Source organism: Sus scrofa, chromosome 2, assembly GCF_054392235.1.
Source record: "Sus scrofa isolate SSC_HxYL_T2T_F1_AM1 chromosome 2, Sscrofa_HxYL_maternal_Yorkshire_Landrace_v2.0, whole genome shotgun sequence".
Taxonomy (NCBI): Eukaryota; Metazoa; Chordata; class Mammalia; order Artiodactyla; family Suidae; genus Sus; species Sus scrofa.
Window position 1 is genome coordinate 34,259,010 of NC_139384.1, and position 22,554 is coordinate 34,281,563.

Below are 22,554 nucleotides of genomic sequence, written 5' to 3' on the forward strand. Positions count from 1 at the left end.
TGGAAACAGTAACAGGGAGGCAGAACCAGTGACGGGGTCCTGGTGGCAGCAACGTAAGAGGCTTTCTGGAAGGAGTAGGGCAGTATGCAAACAATATTTTTTCATCTACTGATTATAAATTACTAGGCTAATCATATATTCTGTGCTATTTTATGGTTAAGTATAATTATTATTTGGTATATGTTGATTTGAATACATTTTTTTTTTTTCTAGAAAGGGGATTTCCCTGACAATTTCGAGTCTAGAAAAGTTATCTGCTTAAGTTAAAAATGTTAGGGACCGGCTTTTTCAGTCATCTTGGAGCTTGGGGAGGGTGCTGGGATCAGGACTTCTCAAACAACACGTATGTCAGGAAGGTTGTGGTCCAATGCCATTTTTGCTGGTTATAAGCGGGGTCTCCAGAACCAGAGGGAGCACAAAGCTCTTCTTAAAATTGAAGGTGTTCATGCCCAAGATGAAACTGAATTTTATCTGGGCAAGAGATGTGCTTATGTGTTCAAAGCAAAGAATATCACCATGACTCCTGGAAGAAAACCTAACAAATCCAGAGTAATCTGGGGAAAGGGAACTCGTGCTCATGGCAACAGTGGCATGGGTCGTGTCAAATTTCAAAGCAACCTTCCTGCTAAGGCCATTGGACACAATCTGTATGATGCTGTACCCTCCAAGGATTTAAACTTATTGAAAAGTGGATTTGTTCTCTTGAAAAAAATAATTATTAGGGACCTTATGGAATTTTTGATCAGTATGACAAGATATCTGCTTCTGAATGGATTGGGGGTGGTGTAAAAACCAGAAGGTTGCCTTCTTTACCATTTTCCAGATCAGGGGACAAATTCAGACTAATGAGCTGGCCAGAGTCATAGAGCTAATCGCTAATCCATCTCTGAGCAAAGATTCAAACTCACATAGGATTCTAAGCTGGTGGGCTTTTTTTCTCCCCTAGTGGCCCCTAACTTTTGATCATCATAGTCACCTAGGAGCTTGTTACAAAATACCAATTCTTTACACCTAGTTCTGGAGACTCTGGTTCTATAGGGTCCAGCCCTGACTAGCTATGACATGCAAAAAACTCAGATATTTGTGACTCGATTAGCATTTGTGAATCACTGCCTTACACTCACTATTTCTACAAAGGGAAAACAAGCATCCTTTTAGGCAGAGCATAATGGCATTGGGAAAACAAGCTATAGCAAGCAAAGCCCAAGCAGAGTGGCTGTGCTCAGGGACGTGAAGTCAGTTTCTTTAGGAAGACTAGGAAATGTAAGACAAAAGAAGTCAGTCTGAGGCAAGAACACAGGCACAGGGGTCATTGTTACTCCAGCTGGGGAAAAAATGATGGTGGGGGTGGGGGGCAGTGCAGAACAGGATTGTCTGTTTATTAGAACAGAGGGTGGGAGAGTTTATGATTAATTGGACTGAGTCATAGTCTCTAGCAGAGATGACACCACCATTCATTTATCCGTTTGTACAGATTCTTTGATTCCTCAAATTCTAGTTGAGCACCTAACATGTATTAGGCTCTCTGCCAGTACCCTAAACAGATGTGATATCTGTATTGTGGAAGGTATGGCACTGTGGAGGTGATTATCACTAAACAGTAATGAAGTACTGTTAAGGACATGGAGGATAGTGGGGTGGGGCTAAGGTTAATGAAACAGAGGCTGGGAAGGCCAGTCTGTCAATGACCTACATTAACCAAAATGGCAAAGGGAAACAAGCTGATCTCTGCAATATGCAAGGGGCTGGTGCTAAACCACAAGAAACATTTTTCTAACCTCACATGAGGATCAGAAAACAACTCTTCCAAGGCAAAATATTTGGATTTTCCCTTGAACTCACAAAGCTGTTTATAATGTACAATACACTTATATAACAATGATAGGTGATCACTATCAGCCTGGACTCCTGCAAATGTACTTCTCTGCCTGAGCATAGGGCAATTCAGGTCATGCATGTATCTGAGTTGGAATGTCATTCTTGGAAGCTTGGGCTCAAAGTTTGAGACTGGGCCACAGGTGTGAAAGCCAGAGCTGCAACTGACCAGGGCTGATGGCCAATTCATTTCTATGAAACCACCTTAACTCTGGTTCTTTTGCCAGTAACTCTCAAGGAGAAGTCTCATCCCAGTCATTTCAGTGACATGGACTAGGTTTCACCTTGACAGCTGATTCTCACCTGAGGGGAGTGGCCCTGGGAGCAGGTGTTAGGTAGTGACCTGAGGCCCTGCTGGGCTCAGTAACAGTACAGGACCACAGAGCAGGAGTAACAAAGACCAAGTACAAATCTGTTATTTTGTATTTGCTTTTGAATAAAGTGTATGGCCCAGAAGAAAGAGTGTGAGGTTAGTTAAGAAGAGAAATTAGAACCCCAGACAGATACGTGAACCAAATATTTCAGTCTTGTGATTTCAGCTCTTTTATACTCTGGGCCTCAATTTTCTGATTTGTAAAACAGACCCATAGCCTACCTCACAGGCTCTTTTTTTTCCCCCTCTGATGTTAGGTGTTTGTTTGTTTCTTTGTTTGTTTATTTATTTATTCATTTATTTAACTGTACAGCATGGTGACCCAGATACACATGCATGTACACATTCTATTTTCTCACATTATCATGCTCCATCATAAGTGACCAGACATAGTTCCCAGTGGTTACACAGCAGGATCTCATTGCTAATCCATTTCAAAGGCAATAGTCCACATCTATTAACCCCAAGCTCCCCATCCATCCCACTCCCTTCTCCTCCCCCTTGGCAACCACAAGTCTATTCTCCAAGTCCATGATTTTCTTTTCTGTGGGAAGGTTCATTTGTGCCTTATATTAGATTCCAGATATAAGTGATATCATATGGTGTTTGTCTTTCTGACTTACTTCACTCAGTATGAGAGTCTCTAGTTCCATCCATGTTGTTGCAAATGGCATTCTTTCTTTCTTTTTTATGGCTGAGTAGTATTCCATTGTGTATGTATACTACTTCTTCCTAATCCAATCATCTGTTGATGGGCATTTAGGTTGTTTCCATGTCTTGGCTATTGTGAATAGTGCTGCAAGGAACATGTGGGTGCATGTGTCTTTTTCAAGGAAAGTTTTGTCTGGATATAGGCCCAAGAGTGGGATTGCTGGGTCATATGGTAGTTCTATGTATAGATCTCTAAGGTACCTCCATACTGTTCTCCATAGTAGTTGTACCAGCTTATATTCCCACCCACAGTGCAGGAGGGTTCCCTTTTCTCCACACCCCCTCCAGCATTTGTTATTTGTGGACTTAAGAATGATGGCCATTCTGACTGGTGTGAGTTGGTATTTTGTAGTAGTTTTGATTTGCATTTCTCTAATAATCAGGGATGTGGAGCATTTTTTCATGTGCTTGTTGGCCATCTGTACATCTTCCTTGGAAAAATGTCTATTCAGGTCTTTTGCCCATTCTTCAATTGGGTTGTTGGCTTTTTTTGCTATTGAGTTGTATAAGTTGCTTATATATCCTAGAGATTAAGCCCTTGTCCACTGCATTTAAACTATTTTCTCCCATTCTGTAAGTTATCTTTTTGTTTTCTTTTTGGTTTCCTTTGCTGTGCAAAAGCTTTTCAGTTTGATTATATCCCATGGGTTTATTTTTGCTTTCATTTCTTTTGCTTTGGAGGACTGACCTGAGAAAATATTCATAAGGTTGATGTCAGAGAATGATTTGTCTATGTTCTCTTCCAGGAGTTTGATGGTGTCTTGTCTTAGGTTTAAGTCTTTAAGCCATTTTGAGTTTATTTTTGTGCATGGTGTGAGGGTGTGTTCTAGTTTAACTGATTTGCATGTAGCTGTCCAGGTTTCCCAGTAATACTGAAAAGACTGCCTTTTTCCCATTTTCTGTTCTTGCCTCCTTTATCAAAGATTAATTGACCATAGCAGTCTGGGTTTATTTCTGGGTTCTTGATTCTGTTCCATTGGTCTGTCTGTCTGTTTTGGTACCAGTACCACACTATCTTGATGACTGTGGCTTTGTAATATTGCCTGCAGTCTGGGAGAGTTATGCCTCCTGCTTGGTTTTGTTCCTCAGAATTGCTTTGGCAATTCTGGGTCTTTTGTGGTTGCATATAAATTTTTGGATTGTTTGTTCTAGTTCTGTGAAGAATGTCATGGGTAATTTGATAGGGATTGCATTGAATCTGTAGATTGCTTTGGGTAGTATGGCCATTTTTACAATATTAATTTTTCCAACCCAGGAGCATGGAATATCTTTCTATTACTTTGCATCTTCTTTAATTTCCTTGATTAATGTTTTATACTTCTCAGCATATAAGTCCTTTGCCTCCTTGGTCAGGTGTATTCCCAGGTATTTGATTTTTGGGGTGCAATTTTAAAAGGTAAGGTATTGTATTTTTGTATTTCTTTTCTAGTATTTTGTTGTTAGTATACAGAAATGTGACTGATTTCTGAATATTCATCTTATATCCTGATACTTTGCTGAATTTGTTGATCAGTTCAAGTAGTTTTTGGGTTGAGTCCTTAGGGTTTTCTATATATAGTATCATATCATCTGCATATAGTGACAGTTTTACCTCTTCTCTTCCTATTTGGATGCATTTTATTTCTTTGGTTTGTCTGATTGCTTTGGTTAGGACTTCCAGTACTGTGTTGAATAACAACAGTGAGAGTGGGCATCCTTTTCTTGTTCCAGATTTTAGTGGGAAGTCTGGCAGCTTTTCTCCATTGAGTATTATTTTTGCTGTGGGTTTGTCATAAATGGCTTTGATTATGTTATGTTCCCTCTATAGCCACTTTGGTAAGACTTTTGATCGTGAATGGATGTTGGACTTTGTCAAATGCTTTCTCTGCATTTATTGAGATGATAATGTGGTTTTTCACATTTCTTTTGTTAATGTGGTATATGATGTTGATTTATTTGTGTATGTTAAACCATCCTTGTGAACCTGGGATGAATCCTACCTGGTCGTGGTATATGATCTTTTTTATATGCTGTTGGATTCAGTGAGCTAAAATTTTGTTAATTTTTTCGTCTATATTTATCAAAGATATTGGTCTATAGTTTTCTTTTTTGGTGGTATCTCTGGTATCTCTGTCTGGTTTTGGAATTAGAGTTATGGTGGCATCATAGAATGTCTTTGGGAGTATTCCTCCTTCTTCAAACTTTTGAAAAAGTTTAAGGAGGATGGGTATAAGTTCCTCTTTGTATGTTGGATAGAATTCACCTGTGAAGCCATCTGGTCCTGGACTTTTATTTGTAGGGAGTGTTTTTATGACCTCTTCAATTTCATTTCTAGAGATCAGTCTGTTCAGTTGATCTATTTCTTCTTGATTCGGTTTTGGCAGGCTGTAAGTCTCTAGAAAGTTGTCCATTTCTTCCAGGTTGTCAAATTTGTTGGCATACAATTGTTCATAGTATTCTCTCATGGTTTTATGTATTTCTGTAGTATCAGTTGTGACTTCTCCTTTTTCATTTATTTCATTTATTTGGTTTTTTTCTCTCCTCTTCTTGGTGAGTCTAGCCAGAAGTTTGTCAATTTTGTTTACCTTTTCAAAGAACCAGCCCTTGGTTTTATTGATTTTTTTCTATTGTTTTTTTAAACTCTATTTTACCGATTTCCTCTTTTACCTGTATTATTTCCTTCCTTCTGCTGACTTTAGGCTTTGTTTTTCTTTTTCTAATTCATTTAGGTGGTGAGTTGAATTGTTGATTTGAGATTTTTCTTTTTATTTTAAGGAAGGCCTGAATTGCTATGAATTTCCCTCTGAGCACTGCTTTTGCAGCATCCCATAGATTTTGAGTGGTTGTGTCTTCATTATCATTTGTCTCGAGGTATTTTTTTAAATTTCCTTCTTGATTTCCTCATTGACCCATTGTTTTTTTTTTAGTAGCATGTTGTTTAGTCTCCATATACTGTTTTTTCTTATTTCTTTTCCTGTGGTTGATTTCTAGTTTCATGCCACTGTGGTCAGAGAAGATACTTGAAATAATTTCTGTATTCTTAAATTTGTTTAGGTTAGCTTTGTGCTAGCCCCAGTATGTGATCAATTCTTGAGAATGTTCCATGTGCACTTGAGAAGAATGTATATTCTGATTTTTTTTGGATGTAATGTCCTGAAAATGTCGATTAAGTCTAACTTTTCTATTGCGTCTTTTAGGATCTCTGTTGCATTTCTGATTTTCTCTCTAGAGGATCTGTCCATTGATGTGAGTGGGGTGTTAAAAGTCTCCTACTATGATTGTATTCCCATAAATTTTTCCTTTTATGTATGTTAGTTTTTGTTGGAGGTATCTGGGTGCTCCTATATTAGGGGCATATATATTGATGACTGTAATATCCTCTTCATGAATGGAGACTTTAACCATTTAATAGTGTCGTTCTTTGTCTTTATGGACTTCATTTTAAAGTCTATTTTGTCTGATATGAGTATTGCAACTCCTGCTTTCCTGTCTTGTCCCTTGGCATGAAATATCTTTTCCCATGCCCTTTCAACCTATATGTGTCCTTTGCTTTAAGGTGAGTTTCTTGTAGACAGCAGATTGAAGGTTTTTGCTTTTTTATCCAATCTGCCACTCTGTGTCTTTTGATTAGAGCATTCAGTCCATTGACATTTAAGGTGATTATTGATAGATATATATTTATTGCCATTTTAAAACTTGTTTTCCAGTTGATTCTATGTTTTCTTATTTTCTTTTTTGGGTCAAATGGTTTCCATTTATTTGATGCTTGAATACTTTTCTTTTCAGTTTTGTGAATGTAATGTTAGGTTTTGATTTGTGGTCGCCCTGTTTTTTAAGCACGTTATGCCCTTCCTATATCTGCTTGCTTTTGCCTGATAGTCATATAGGCTCACACACATCATTAAAATAAAAAAAAATCTATATTTTCTTACTTTCCTTCCCCACATTGCATGATTTTGATGTCTTTCTTTTTTTTTTTTTTTTTTTTTTTAACATCTTCATGTTTAGATCTGTATGCTGGCTTATTTGAGTGACTACTGTCCAATTGTAGTTTCCTCCACCCTAATTCTTCTTTTGTTCTCTTTTTTTTTATGTTAGACAAGCCCTTTCAGTATTTCTTTTAGAATGGGTTTAGTATTGTTGTAATCTTTTAACTTTTGTTTGCTGGAGAAATCCTTTATTTCCCCTTTCTATTTTAAATGACGTTCTTGCTGGATAAAGTATTCTAGGTTGCAATTTTTTTCCTTTCAGCACTTTAAATATATTTTGCCACTCCCTTCTGGCCTGTAGTGTTTTTGTAGAGAAATCAGCTGATAGCTTTATGGGGGTTCCCTTATAATTAATGCTTTGCTTTTCTCTTGCTGCCTTTAGAATCCTCTCTTTAACTTTTGCCATTTTTATTATAATATGTCTTGGTGTGGACCTGTTTGGGTTCAGCTTGTTTGGGGCCCTCTGTGCTTCCTGTATCTTGATATCAGCACCCTTTAGATTTGGAAAGTTTTCGGCCATAATGTCTTCAAATGTATTTTCAATCCCCTTTTCTTTTTCTTTTCCTTCTGGAATTCCTATTATATATAGACTGGCCTGCTTTATATTATCCCATAGGTCTCTTATATTGCTTTCATGTTTTTTCATTTGGTTTTCTGTCTGCTGTCCTGACTGGGTGATTTCCATTATTTTATCTTCCACATCACTAATTCGTTCCTCTGCATTATTCATTCTGCTCTTTATTGCCTTTAGCTCAGTTTGTATCTCTGCAAATGAATTTTCTAGTTTTTCTCAGCTCCCCCTTATATTTTCTAGTTCTTTTCTAAAGGAATCGGCTTTACTGTTCATATCCTCTCTTAATTCCTTCATTATTTTCAATACCTCCCTTTTGAACTCAATGTCTGTTAGGCTGCAGAGGTCTGTTTCATTGCTGACTGCTTTAGGTGAATTCTTCTGTTCCTTTGACTGGGAATGGTTTCTCTTCTTCTTCATCTTGCTTGTGTTTTTCTTTTTCTGTGAGTTCAGGGAAGCCAAACTGTAGTTTTCTAAGGCTACTTCTATGCAAGAATAACCCTTTGTATTTTTTTGGGGGGTTACTATTTATTTTTGGTGTGGGAGTTTGGATATTTGCTATCTTTCTTTGGTGTGAGCAGGCTGTAATTTCCAGGATGCACAGGGGGTTTTCAGGGAGAAGGAAGCAATGGGTAGGGCCAGCAGTCAGTGCCTGGTTGTTGGGCTCTCAATAGCAGCAAGGACCTGCAGGAAGGTGGCACAGGCTGCTCCTAGTTGCAGGGCCTGGGAAGTTATAATAAGCTCTAGGCAGATCTTCAAGGTGACCAGAGCATTTGGCAGTAGCAACAGCAGGGTGTGTGAGTTCCCAGGGGAGTGAGAGCAACAACAGCTTGTGTTTGATTGCAATGCCCTCAGAAGGTGATTGGAACTGCAGGTGGTGCTTGTTCAGGGACCCCTATTGGGAGCAGGCCATGACCATCTCTAGAGTCAGTGATAACTGTGGTGGTTTGCCCCCGCCACCTGTAAACCACACATGAAGCAACCCATCTCACTTAGCCCACATGTGAGGTACTGTACAGGGTGCTCCTAGTTCAAGGATCCTGGGAAGTGACAGAGATCAGGTGTGTGATTACTGCCTGGAATGTTTGGCAGTGGCAACAGCAGGGTGGGTGTGTTCCCAGGGGTGTGAGAGCACTGACAGGTGGTGTTCAGTCACAATGCCCTCCTTTGTGGTGCCCTTTAGGTGAGTGGGGCTGCAAGTGATTTTTGTTCTGGTATCTCCAATGGCAGTGGGCCACACTCACCTCTGGAATCAGGGATAACTGCAGCAGTTTGTCCCTGCTGCCTGCAGACCATGCAGGAAGCACTCTGTCCCACTTAGTCCATGCAGGAGGTGCTGCACCAGTTGCTCTTAGTTGTAGGATCTTGGGAAGGGACAGTGATCAAGTGTCTGGCAGTGGCAGCTGCAGGGTGGGTCTGTTCCCAGGGAGTGAGAGCAACAGCTTATGGTGCATGGTTGCAGTGCCCTCTTTTTTTCTTTCATGCCAACCCTTGAGGTGACTGGGTTCACAGGTGGAGCCCACTCACAGACCCCCAGTGGCGGTGAGCCATGCCTCCCTCTGGCCTATGAGACAACCACCGCAGTCTGTCCCTATCACCAGTAGATTGTGCAAGAGACACCATGTCATACTTAGCCCCCTTATGCCCTTAGCCCACACAATAGGTGCCTGACCACTGGTAGCCTGCACAAGAAGTGCCTAATCTCCCCTAAATGAGCAAGCGGCTTGCCCTCTAAGCCTGCAGGCATGTGCATGCTCTGGAGCAGGGAGTTTCCTATGGCAGCCTGCCCCTCCTCCTACCCCCTCCCCAACAATGGCATGCACCTTGCCTCTCTTGTGGGTCCACACCTTCTCCCAGGTTCCCTCTGCCGTGGTGTTCCTCTCCTTAGCCTCTCATGCCATTCCCAGTTCTCTCCCCTGGACTGACCTCTGGAGCCTGAGTCTCAGCACCCAGCCCCCACCCGAACGTCTCAGGCTGTGGTGTCCAGGCCGGTGGTTCAGATGATCTGTGCGGCTCTCACTCTGCTTTGCTGTTCTCAGCCCAGCTGCTGTGCTTTTCTCAGCAACTTTGAGGTCCCACCCACTTGGCTGATCTTTTGTCACTTAGGTGGCTTCCCAGGAGGTGGGTTCCTTTTCTCCTTCACAGCTCCCTCTCGGGAATGCTAGTCCCATCCTGATTCCTTTTCTCTCTTTTTCTTTTGTTCTACCCAGTTGTGTCAAGAGTTTCTTGCCCTTTTTGGAGATTTAAGTTCTTCTGCCAGCATTCAGTCGATGTTCTGTGGGAGTAGTTTTACATGTAGGTGTGGTTTTTTTTTGATGTATTGGTGGGAGAAGGCGTGTGTGACCTCTTACTCCTCTGCCGTCTTGCTCCCCTCACAGGCTCTTGAAATGGATAAAATGAAACAATATACTTGTCATTTGCAAATTCTCAAGAGCTAGTAAAATAGAGTAACCAAGAGATCAACTGAATTTACCTACCCACTTAACATAAGGCCACAATTGGCTCCAGAGCCAGTTCTGCACCCTATGGAAAAACCTAACATTCCAGGATTTTTTTACATTCTGAAAAACTGTACTTCTCCTTATCTGTTCTGGCTCTGATTTCTGGCTTCTGTATCCTGCATCTGTTCCTCTGCTTCTGCTTTGTCATTAACTCAAATGTCTAAAACTGCATCAGTTTCCTGAGCACTCTTCCCACAAATTCTTCCCGTGTGAGGTGAGCATGTGTAGGAAAGGACTGGAGATTGGCAATGTGCAAGGCAGGTACTTCCATAACTGGGACATGGAGTAAATAACTTAAATCTCAGATTCAGGAGATCTTAAGAATCGCTTTGGCCATTTCTGCCAATTTGATCTCTAAATTCTTATCCAACCATACTCACACCCCTTCTTGTCCTTCTTATGATTTCCTCTACATCTAAATTCTTGTTTCTTGGGATTTAACTTTTTATTATTCACCCACTTCCTTCCTTGCATAGTCTATCAGAATACTGAGGAAAATCTTCCAGGCACATGTAATGGCAAAGTTTTAAGCCAGGGGTCATGGATATCTAAAGAGTCCTCTTTCAGATTTTGTTTATATCAGCTTTAGAAAATCATATGCAAATAGTTGCATACATGTGTATCTATTTCTTCCTAAGACTTATAGCTTTTACAGGATTCTCAAATGAGTCTCTGCCCTCCCCCCCAATTTTTTTTTCCTAATCAACATTTTTTGGAAGTATAGTTGATTCACAATGTTGTGCTGGTTTCAGATTTAAAACAAAGTAATTCAGGAGTTCCAATCATGGCTCAGAGGAAACAAATCTGACTTGCATCCTTGAGGATTCAGGTTCGATCCCTGGCCTCACTGAGTGGGTTAAGGATCCAGCTTTGCTGTGAGCTGTGGTGTAAGTCGCAGATGCAGCCCTAAAAAGGCAAAAATGAATAAACACCCAAAGTAATTCAGAATATGTATGTATATATATATATATATATATACACATATATATACACACACATATATATGTATATATATGTGTGTGTATATATATGTGTATATATATGTATATATTCTTTTCCACGTTATTTTCCCTCATAAGTTAGTATAAGATATTGAATATAGTTCCTTGTACTATACAGTAGGTTCTTACATTAGTAGTGTGAATATGTTAACATCAAACTTCCAATTTATCCCTCCCCCCTTTCCACTTTGGTAACCATAAGTTTTTTTCCCTATGTCTATGGGTCTATTTGTCTTTTGTCTTTTTAGGGCCAGAACCATGGCATATAGAGGTTCCCAGGCTAGGGGTCAAATCAGAGCTACAGCTACTGGCCTATACCACAGCCACAGCAACTCTGGACTCGAGCCATGTCTGTGACCTACACCAAGCTCAGGGCAATGTCGGATCCTTAAACCACTGAGCAAGGTCAGGGATTGAACCCACATCCTCAAGGATACTAGTTGGGTTCATTAACCACTGAGCCATGATGGGAACTCCTAGGCTTTATTTAAATTATTATTTTCTTTGTGAGAGAAATACTTATGTGTGGATTGTCTTGGTCTGTTTGGGATGCTTGACAAATTGCCATAGAGGAGGTGGCTTATAAGCAATAGAAATTTATTTCTTATAGTTCTAAAGCCTGAGAAGTGTAAGTTCATGGCACTGGCAGATTCAGTGTCTGGTGAGGATCTGCTTCCAGGTTCTTAGGTGGCCATTTTTTTCCTCTGTCCTCAGATGGCAGAAGGGCTAAGTCACTCTTCTGGGTTTCTTTTATAAGAGCACTAAATCATTCGCAATGGCCCTGCCTGTATCTCCTTAATTATCTTCCAAAGGCCCCTCTTTGGGGATTAGATTTCAACATGTGAACATGGAGGTGGGGACACAAACATTCAGTCTATGACATGGATCAATAAGTAATTCAAGAGTGTAAAAAGAAAGTGATAGAATCAGATATATTGTTAAAGTAAGGTACCAGGTATTCATATCATCTAAAACATATCAGAAAGCCACATGTTTCAGAACACACGAAACTGAGCTTTGGGAAACGTGTGTTATTGTGGCCTTGGGGACATTCCCTTAACTCTCCTGGTCTGGGACCTCTCATCCAAATGTTGACAAAGCACGAGAAATGTGATGCTGCTGCTACTGAGGCTCTGAAATGAGAATGAAAGTCAACAGGAACATAGTTTTTAAAATTTATGCAGGACTTTTAAGCAGCTAACAGAGGAGGTGGTATAGCTATGTTTACCTGCCTGAGAGATTGGGCTCGGAGGCATGGCGCCAGGCACCCAGGGGACTCTTCCTGAACACCTGCTGTGTTAATCGACTCAGTGTGGTCTTTCACACTTTTCCTGGGCAGAGGCATCCCTGCATAGATCGTGAACCCCTTCTGAGCTTTAATTTTGTCTCAGGTGAACCTCTTTTCCAGCATACTCTGAAAATACATTAGTGTTAAGTACAATGAATGACTCACAGTAATTTTTGAGAGTATAGCAGGCTACGTGAAGAAAAGATAATAATAAATGCTGACTGTTATTTCATCAGCTGAGACATAAATTCTTTGTTTTCCGACTTCCAACAATGCTCCCTGGTAATATTATGACAGTTGTAATACAAACAGCAATCGCCACTTTCTTTTACTAAATTGTTTTTAGAAAATTACTGTTAGCTGGGTACTGTATCAAACGGGAAAAAATATGGCTTGTTTCTTCTGGGTTTGAGCATGCTAATTATTTCAGAGCTTGCAGTGGTAGCCCTGTGCCCCAGCTAAGCTGATGCTGAGACCAGCAGGAGATGTATTCAGGGGAATGCTACATGAAGAATACACTTTCTCAGGGTTAAACAGTGAGGGTCGGTGTGACTTAGGGGTTTTATATGGATATAGACTGTGACACAGGGAGGCATGCCACCCATGGAGTTGGCTTCCTCTCTAATTAAGCACACAGGGCAAGTCATCTATAGGAACATCACATACAAATTGGATGTGTACATGGTGGACACAAATATGACCCCAAAGGATATGAAAGACTTAACCTATCAGTCTCTTATGACCACCTGTGACACTAGAGAGGAAGCTACTGTAATAGTGCTATTATGAATGACCCTATGTGGAATACTTCATAGCTCTATTAACATCTGCTCTGGAAGGCTCACCCCTAATATTTATAAGGTCAGGAGCATGAGTATAAAGATAGGCCAATATACCATATATCTAAATACTTAAAAGTCATAAATAGACTAGAAACTATTGAATAAAATAAGTTTTATCACCTCCTTTGACAAATACAGGGTTTTGGGGTTTGTTTTGGCCACACCCACAGCACATGGAAGTTCCTGTGCCAGGCAGGGATCAAATCTGAGTGGCTGCTGCAATCTATGCCATAGCTGCGGCAACACCAGATCCTTAACCCTCTGTGCTGGGCTGGGGATCCAACCCGTGCCTCAGCAGCAGTCTAAGCTGCTGCAGAGAAAACAACAGATCCTTAACCCACTGCACCGCAGCAGGAACTCCTGACAAATCTAGTTGTATAACACCATCAAAGATCAAGTTCAAACTTAGAATGATCAAATGCCTCTGTGTTATTCAGTCACATGCCACCTTTCTTTCCCAGACCAGCTCCACTGTCCTGGGTGAGGAATCTTGTCTGCATGTGTTTCGATCCTCCAGCCTTCATGTCAAAGCCCCCTCATATCCCAGCATAAACAGCCACCCCATAGTGGTGGGGTCCATTCTTGGAAGAATAGACACTGAGAAGAGGCACAGGGCCTTAGCCATTTGAGCAGAGAATTCTTGGGTCCCAGTGATATGGACCATGGACCCGAGGACTTACTCTGCGAGAAGGGGTACCAGCAGAGAAGAGTCACAGCATCAGACAGAATGAGATTCAGCTTCAGGCTGTGCTCTAAGCTCTGTGACAATTTTCTTTAATTCTTCTATACTTCATTTTTCTCACCTACAAAGTGCTGAAGATGCTAAGATTATCACAGCGTTGTGGATATTAAATGACTTCATGTCATACAGTAGGATCCCATAAATAGTAGCTAATAATTAATCACCATTATTATTAATTACCATCATTAAAATATTAGCACTGGGAGTTCCCGTCGTGGCTCAGTGGTTAATGAATCCGACTAGGAACCATGAGGTTGTGGGTTTGATCCCTGGCCTTATTCAGTGGGTTAAGGATCTGGTGTTGCCGTGGGCTGTGGTGTAGGTTGCAGACGTGGCTTGGATCCCACGTTGCTATGGCTCTGGTGTAGGCTGGCGGCTACAGCTCCGACTGGACCCCTAGCCTGGGAACCTCTATATGCTGTGAGTGCAGCCCTATAAAGCAAAAAAAAAAAAAAAAAAAATTAGCACTGACAAACATTGGTCACTGACCAAAGCCAGACAACAAGTCAGGCAAACAAACCTCTCTCTTCCTCTAGGCAGTGGAGAGGAGGAGGGGCAGAGATTGTGTGGGGAGACAGAACCACAATCAGATCATCATAGCCAATAAATGCAGAGAGTGGGGAATGAGTGAATAAGATGCTTTAAGAGGGTGAGCGCATAGAGGAAGACCTCAGATTAGCCTGGAAGTGTCTGCAAAGAGTTCTTAAGAGTTGAGATTTTTGAGCCACGCCATACCAGATGTGTAGTCAAGAAGGACAACATGGCAAAAGCATGGGGGTAGAAAGTAAGATTGTGTGGAGAACTGCATGTGGTTTCGTGGTTCATCGTGGGCTTGCATCTCCTGGTGTGTGTGTGGGAGAGCACAGGACATGACAGGAGAGGGCTAGGGTGTGCCAGAGCAGAGAGGTGCTGAATGCAGTGCCATCAAGTTTGGGTTTTATTCTGTGGGTAATGAAAAGAGTTTTAGGTCATGGAGAGACATAACCATATATGTGCTCTGGAAAAGTCACTCTACTCTTACTTCTAGAAAACAGAAAAATAATGGAGAAATTAGAAGGAAGAAAACCAGTAGGAGGCTGCTGCCATAGGGCATGAACAGATAAATGAACATAGGAAAGATTTAAAAACCTGAAGGAGATGCAATTAACAGGATTGGATTTGAGAACTAAAGGTACAGACAGAACCAGGGATGACTCAGAGTTCTGGCTTGGGTGATGAAGTGGGTCACATACAACGTATTAAAAATGGAAAAAAAAAAAATTGGCCGAGAGGAAGAAGATATGAAGATAAATGTGACCTTTATATTTTTAGGCACTTAGCCCCATCCAGTGCACAAATGCAGGAAAGCAAGCAGGGATGCAGGTTTAGAGTATTTTTGATAATGAGCTTGTCCTATGTCTTCTCTTTACACAAGCGTTATTGGTGACCATATGGTTAACAAGTCCTATATATACCCCCAGGTAGGGGCTTAGTCTAGGTACTCATATCTATAATAATTGGAAGCATGGAATGGTGGATGGTCCTTGAACTGCTCACTCTCTGGATTCAGATGTAGCAAGCCTAGTAAAGTATCTCACTGAATAGGATTGCTTTCAAAGTAGAGGGAACGCTGCCAGTCACACTGACTAAAACATTCGTATAGACAGAAGAGTAGTAAAGGATGTTACTGGAGCCTTTTTGTGGGTAAGACTGTGGGTAACAAAGAGAGTTCGTACTTAAGTAGGTGTCAAAATTAGAGTTGTTAACTGCAAAAGATAGTATCCACCCTCTTGCTAAAAATAGAAAAGGGAATTATTAAAGAGTATTAGAGAGTTTCCAGAATTCCCAGGAGGTAACAGAGAGATACTGAGCTCCAGAGCCAAAACCTGCCCAATCTTACTTCAGGTGCCATGGCACAATACCTGGGATGACCAAGATTACACAGTGTCTTTGCCATCCATGAAGAGCTGGCGTCATCCAACATTCTGCTTTTCTGAGGTTCAGGGCTCCAGACACATGACTTCCTTGGATTATTTAGTTCTCCATCAGAATCTTGCACAAGTGAATCTTTCTGGGAGAGCTTAAATCATAATTTTTTAGCTTCTTCTTTAGGGAAGACTGGATGCATAATTTGGAAAATACTAAAGTAGAGGAGGGTTTTCAACGATGGTAGGTAGGCACGGATGAAAACATTGATCTAGCACATATCAACAGATGTGAGTAAAGTCACAGAGGCAAGGAGCATTTTAGAAAGAGTCATTCGTTTGGCTGTTTTATTATTCTTCAAAAACTGTCAAGAGAGTAAAGAGAAAATTAAAATTAAAATCCATCCAAATCATTGACAAAAAGAAGATCTGGGAATTTAGGCTCCTTTGAGGTAGCATGCAATATAACCTGAAACAAGGATGTGGGAGTCGGGAAGAGTTTGGGTGTAAATCTTCACCCACCAAGTAGTCACTAGGTCATCTTAACTGATTTTCTCATCCTCATCTTCTTTATCTGTACACTGGGGCCGATGATGGAAGCCTCTGCAGTGTTGTTGTGGGGACTAAGTGAAATAAGGCCCTCCAAGTGCTGGAAAAGAGAATTATCAGAAGGCAGAGCTTATTCAGGACTCTGCACCTCTGAATTAGTACCAGAATGGTTTCCTATTATTATGAACATCAAGAGCCCTGTTCTCCCACACACCCCTCCCCGCCTTTCTTTCTGCTTCCTGTCTCTAAGGACAGCAATAAACCATATATGGAAGCCCAATTAAGCATGCACAACTCCTGTCTGTCTTATCTTAATCCTGCCAGTAATAGAACAGTAATTGTTTGGAGAAACTACAAGGGAAATGGTGAGTGCAGGGTGCAGACAGTGCTCCAATTGATCTCAATTACTGTCATGAAATTGAGTCTTCTGTCGACATCTAAATTTAATGCTTCTTTTTCCCTGAGGATCTGTCCCTCATTGTTGCATCCCATTGTATCTGTGTTGGCCTGTCACCATCTGCATTGCCCTCTTCATCAGAATGATGGAATTGTTTTCCTTCACCTAGTATCTCCTCTCTATGCCATTTGCTTCCTAGATCTATGCTCTAGTCTTCTGACATTCATATCTGAATCTTCTCATTTTCTCTCGCTCAACATCCAGGGAAGAGCTATGTTGTGTTTTGGCATCCAAAGAATTGATTTCCATTTATGAGCAAGAGAACAATTTTTCAAAACCTAAACAAGATGAGTGTAGGCTTTGCCCAAAGGATAAAAACATATTCTAAAGTGAATTATTTCCCTCTTTATTTGGGTGCAATTAGGAAAGTTAATGATGGGTAATTTTCAGCATGCATATGCTTTCACTTTGCTGATTTATAAGTAGGCATAAACATAATTAGGTGTGCATATGCATGCTCACAGTTTAATGGGCCCTGCATTCCTGGTAATTAGGAGGCTCAGCATGTTGTTGATGTGTCATTTTTCAGGCTAAGGTATAGAAAGCTTTTCAGGTTGACTGTCCCCAGGAAATTACATGGAAATGCAAGGTATGTCGTTATATGAGAAATAACAGCATCTTAAGATACATTCACCATCTGTTTTTCTTCTTAAATATATTCAATAGATTTAGATAAATTTAGAAAGTGTGTTTCCCTAGAGGAGGAGTTATTTCAAGTTGTAAAGTTATCTGTATTTAGAAATTAACAGATTTATAATCCTTTAGAACTAGACATACCTAAGAGAGCATCCAGTTTAGACAAAGTCTTATGGATGAGGTTGTTCAGGCTCTGTGAATTGAAGTGATTTTCCCAAGGTTATACAGTTATTGAGAAATCTATCATTGGTTTGTCAGAAAATGAAAGGAAGATATTTTTCTTGTCAAGGCAGCATCCTCATCTCCCTGGAATCCCCGCTTTAGTGCCAGCAGCATCATCGGCTACATAATTTGCGGAGCCCAATATAAAATAAAAATTCAGGGTTCCTTGTTCAAGAATTATGAAGAAAGGAGAGATGGTGACAATAATTATTAAATCAAGCACAGAGCAAGCCTCGGGCTCCGCATGGCTTGATAGGTCACACATCTATAATGTGGGTCCTGAGCGCCAGAACAATACAGATGGCACAGAATGGGCCACAAAGAAGTCATGAGTAAGATGACACGGCAAACAAGTGTGTGGAGAAATAATTATGAACAGCATTTCCATGAGCAATGGCCACAGGGCAAGAAGAAACATCAATATCACATTTTAAAAAATTTGTATAATAATTTTTCAGTGAGTACTCAAATGCTGGAAATGGGGTATTTCTGATTAAACAGTAGCCAATGATATGGGACATAGGCTTGAAACAAAGCAAAAGTATTCCAACTTTTTTAAACAGTTGAAATAAAGCTGACTTACATTACTAATTTCAGGTGTACAGCATAGTGATTCAGTACTTTTGCAGATTATACTCCATTGTAAGTTATTGTAAGATAATGGCTTAAAAATAATTTCAACATATTACTTATCAGCACTTCAGTGTTTTGAAAAAATAAGCAGACAGGTAAGACAATGAAGGCTCACAATATTTTAGAAGGACCCTGTTATAATAAAGATAATAAACATGTATTGTTTGAATATTTATTATATTCCAGGCACTATGTTAGGTGAGTGATATAGAAAATGACAAGCTTTTTCTTGAGGAGTTTTCTGTCAAGCAGAAAGAATAACCTTAAAAAATTACTTTCAGAACTCCATTATGGAGTTCCCATTGTCTCAACGAATCCAACTAGGAACCATGAGGTTGTGGGTTCGATCCTTGACCTTGCTCAGTGGGTTAAGGATCTGGCGTTGCCATGTGCTGTGATGTAGGTTGCAGATGCGGCTCGGATCCCGCGTTGCTGTGGCTGTGGTATAGGCTGGCAGCTACAACTCCAGTTAGACCCCTAGCCTGGGTACCTCCATATGCCACAGGAGCGGCCCTGGAAAAGGGAAAAAGATAAAAAACAAAACAAACCAAAAAAAACTCCATTATGGCTCAGTGGGTTAAGAACCTGAAATAGTATTCATAAGGATGCAGGTTCAATCCCTGGCCTTGCTCAGTGAGTTAAAGATTTGGCATTGTTGCAACTTCCGTGTAGATGGCAGATGCAGCTCAGATCCTGTGTGGCTGTGGCTGAGGTACAGGCTGGCAGCTCTGATTTGACCCCTAGCCCAGACACTTCCATATGTGCAGGTACAGCCCTTAAAAAAAATTACTTTCATAAAAATTAGAAAGTTCTGAGAGGTTTAGATAATGATATCAGGGCTCACAGAAATGAAGACAGACTAAAATGAAAAGAGAGATAATTTACATGTATTCCTCCTATATTATGCCAAACTCTATCAAGTGAGTCCTTTTCAAAGCTGTCCTGTGAAATAAGTGTTATTATCCAGTTTAGAGATGTGGGATCAAAATCTAAGAAAAATTATTTGCTTATGACGATAGACATTGTAACGAATGGCTTAGGAATGAGATTGTAAGTATATCTGAGTCCATCTGCCAGTGCTTCTCAAATGTGGTTCCTGGACCAATAGCATCAGCATCAGCTGGCAACTGCTAGACATGCAAATTCTTAAGCACTAACTACCCCAGACGTACTGAATCTGAATTTCCAGGGGTGGGACCCAACCATCTGCTGAAAAGTCCCCTCAGAGGATACAGGTATACTAATAGAATTTGAGACCCACTCCATTAGGTAATGTTCTCTCCCTCATCTTATGCTCCTTTCAATACTTACTGACTGCCTATTATGAGTCAAATATTCTGCTAGGTCTTTTGTGAATTTTAACTCTTTAATAGTTATTATAATCCAGCAAAGCACATATTACACTTTTTTTTTTTTTCTGGTGGCACTCCCAGTATGCAGAACTTCCCTGGGCCAAGGATTGAACCTGTACTACAGCAGTAACCCAAGCCACAGCAGTGTCAATGCCAGATCTTTAACCCACTGAGCCACCAGGAAACTCCTAAGCTTAATTTTTTTTTTTAGATAATGAAACTGAGAATAAGATGACTAGACAACTCAATAACTATATTCCTGCTTTTGCCTGTCTTCTCCAAGAAGAAAATGAGTTTCCTGACAAGAGTTCTTTGCTGCCTGATTCATGGTTACGCACTTGGCCTGCACAAAGTTCAAAGGGACTATGTACTCAACAGGTGGCTAGTAAATGAATGAGAGTCAGGACAGACAGGAGAAGCCAGGATTTGAATCTAGATCTCTTTGGCTCTGAAGCCCAAGCTCTTTATAACAGAATTTGAAAAATGCCTTATGAAAATGTTAGCATTTCAGTTCCCTATTACTTTCTCTCATCCATATACAGAGATGAATTTTTCCAGAATTTACAGAGAAATAAGAATCTGAACCTAGGCTATGCCCATAACGGGCATTCAATCACATGTGGGCATGGCTTCTGCCTTGATGGGGTTGGGTTAATTGGTTCCTTCAAATTTGATTTGGGGCACTTATCATGTACCTTAGCAATTATATCCTAGAAATAAAGTTTTGGGAAAACCATGGGTCATACAAGTCATTTTGCACAGCAGAAAGGTTTGGGGGCTGTACAAGGGTGCTATAGCATCTGAGAGGGGGGAAGGGAGGGGTGGACCAGATAGCATGGGGTCTGGTTCTTAACCTGACCTCTTGATTCACATATTAGTCAGCCCTGAAGAGAGAACCTGTTGTTTCCCTGTTGGGGAGGCTCTGAGATTCTGAATTAAAGCAATCTCTCTTCTATGCCTCTAGTGATGAACTTTAGCAGAATGTGAAAGAGGAGCATTTTCCTCTCTTTGGCATGAAATACAGGTAGCTTCTATTTAGATATATTTTCAGAGGCTATTTTGAAAGTAGCATATAGCTTTGGGTATGTTAATAATTGTCTCCTTGACATAACATCTTCCTAGGCTTGACATGACCACCAGAGAGACCAAAAGAAGGACCACAAGTTCCATGTGTCTTCACTGATACCATTACGGATGGTGTGCCTGGCTTGTTCCAGCACTTCGAACAAGTCTCCATACTAAAAGATCTTTCCTGACTCTTATTTAAAAGTTGTCCTGGGGGAGTTCCCGTCGTGGTGCAGTGGTTAACAAATCCGACTAGGAACCATGCGGTTGAGGGTTCTATCCCTGCCCTTGCTCAGTGGGTTAACGATCCGGCGTTGCCGTGAACTGTGGTGTAGGTCGGCAGACGCGGCACGGATCCCGCATTGCTAGGCCGGTGGCTACAGCTCTGATTCAACCCCTAGCCTGGGAACCTCCATATGCCGCGGGAGCGGCCCAAGAAATGGCAAAAAGACAAAAAAAAAAAAAAAAAAAAAAGTTTATTGCCTTTCCTTTCTCTGCTTCATTTTTCTTCATTGCACTTATCACTTCATTGCACTAAGTCATCGATACTTAATAGTATCAATTTTCCTACCTATTTATTACCTATCTCCTTCCATGTAAGCTCCATGAGAACAAGAACTTTTCTTGCTTGTATTCATTGCCATATAGTGACTTGAACAGAAAATGCCACAGAGGAGGTGTCTAACAAGTAATTGATGAATGAATTCACAATCCCAGCGTCATGAACAGATACTGGCAGCAGTGTTAGAATCAAGGCACCGTCAAAACATGGTATAGAGGTCAATAGATTATGAGTGACTCTTCTGATCACCTTTAGGAATGACCATGGGAGGCTTGAAAAAGGTGTTGTGGGTCCTCCACTGTGCAGGTGAGGACCAGGTTGGAGCGATTTCACTTATTACAGTTAATGTGATCTCATTTGTATTTGCATCTTGGTGAGGCCTGGTGAAATGTCAATGTTACTTTGAGTCCTATCCATGATTATTGTGCTTCGGAGGCTGATGTTACTCCTTGAGTTAGGGTCTGTGATGCGTGTTTGGGAACAGGGCAATACCTGTGATGTGGGGCTGGTCTGAGCTCTCCAAGTATCACTGACTATAGGAAGACCTTGGATATTCAGACTATTATGATTTCAACTCACCTTTTATATTTTACATGAATTGAATGCAAAACAACAGTTTAACTGTACAGAAAGTCTATTCTAGAATTCCATAGATGCTTTCATAGGCACAGATGGGGTCCTGGGTGTTGCTTGTCATCCTGAGGGAGAATCTGGAACTTCATCATTTTTCGTTTTGTCTAATGGACACTGTTCACTTTGCCTCAGGTCACCTCTGTATCCTGACACTGTGCACAGATCCCTTTGAGGCCCCATGGCACAGCTACAGCAAAGCTATAGTTTAATAAGATGTTATTGAAGGTTCTGTGATAAGAGAAGAGAAATTCAACAGGGAAAGTAACTTAAACTTGCTGCCAGATGTGGTTATTCTCAGAAGCTCCAGACTGAGACTCTTCCATAACACAGATTATTAGCTAACAGATAATTAGCTATCTGCCTTGAATAGTCCCCCAAATGCTCCATTTATGTGTAGGGTTACTGCCAATTACCGTTCCATGCACACTGGTCATACTTCTCAGGATGATTTACATTAAAAAATCAATTCCTTCTAGGCAAATTCTGCCCTTGTGATGACCTTGTATAATGGCCACTAATAATACAACTTAGTATAATACTATAATCCAAATCAGTCTACTTCTCAAGATGCACCTTAACTAGCACTGAATAAGCTCTGCATTAGCCAAGGTTGAATTTAGCCAAAACTGATTCACTTTCTTTTTAGTTTCTTTTCTTCCACCATCTCTT

The 22,554-nt window shown here is 40.7% G+C and overlaps 1 protein-coding gene and 1 pseudogene across 14 annotated transcripts in view; both read left to right on the forward strand.

Annotated features, from left to right (window-relative positions):
- The window catches only part of LOC146405318 (uncharacterized), an 887,521-nt gene that overhangs the window by 808,227 nt on the left and 56,740 nt on the right, over window positions 1-22,554 (forward strand). The gene's annotated exons all lie outside the window — the stretch shown is intronic.
- Window positions 21-676, forward strand: LOC146405319 (large ribosomal subunit protein eL33 pseudogene; annotated as a pseudogene).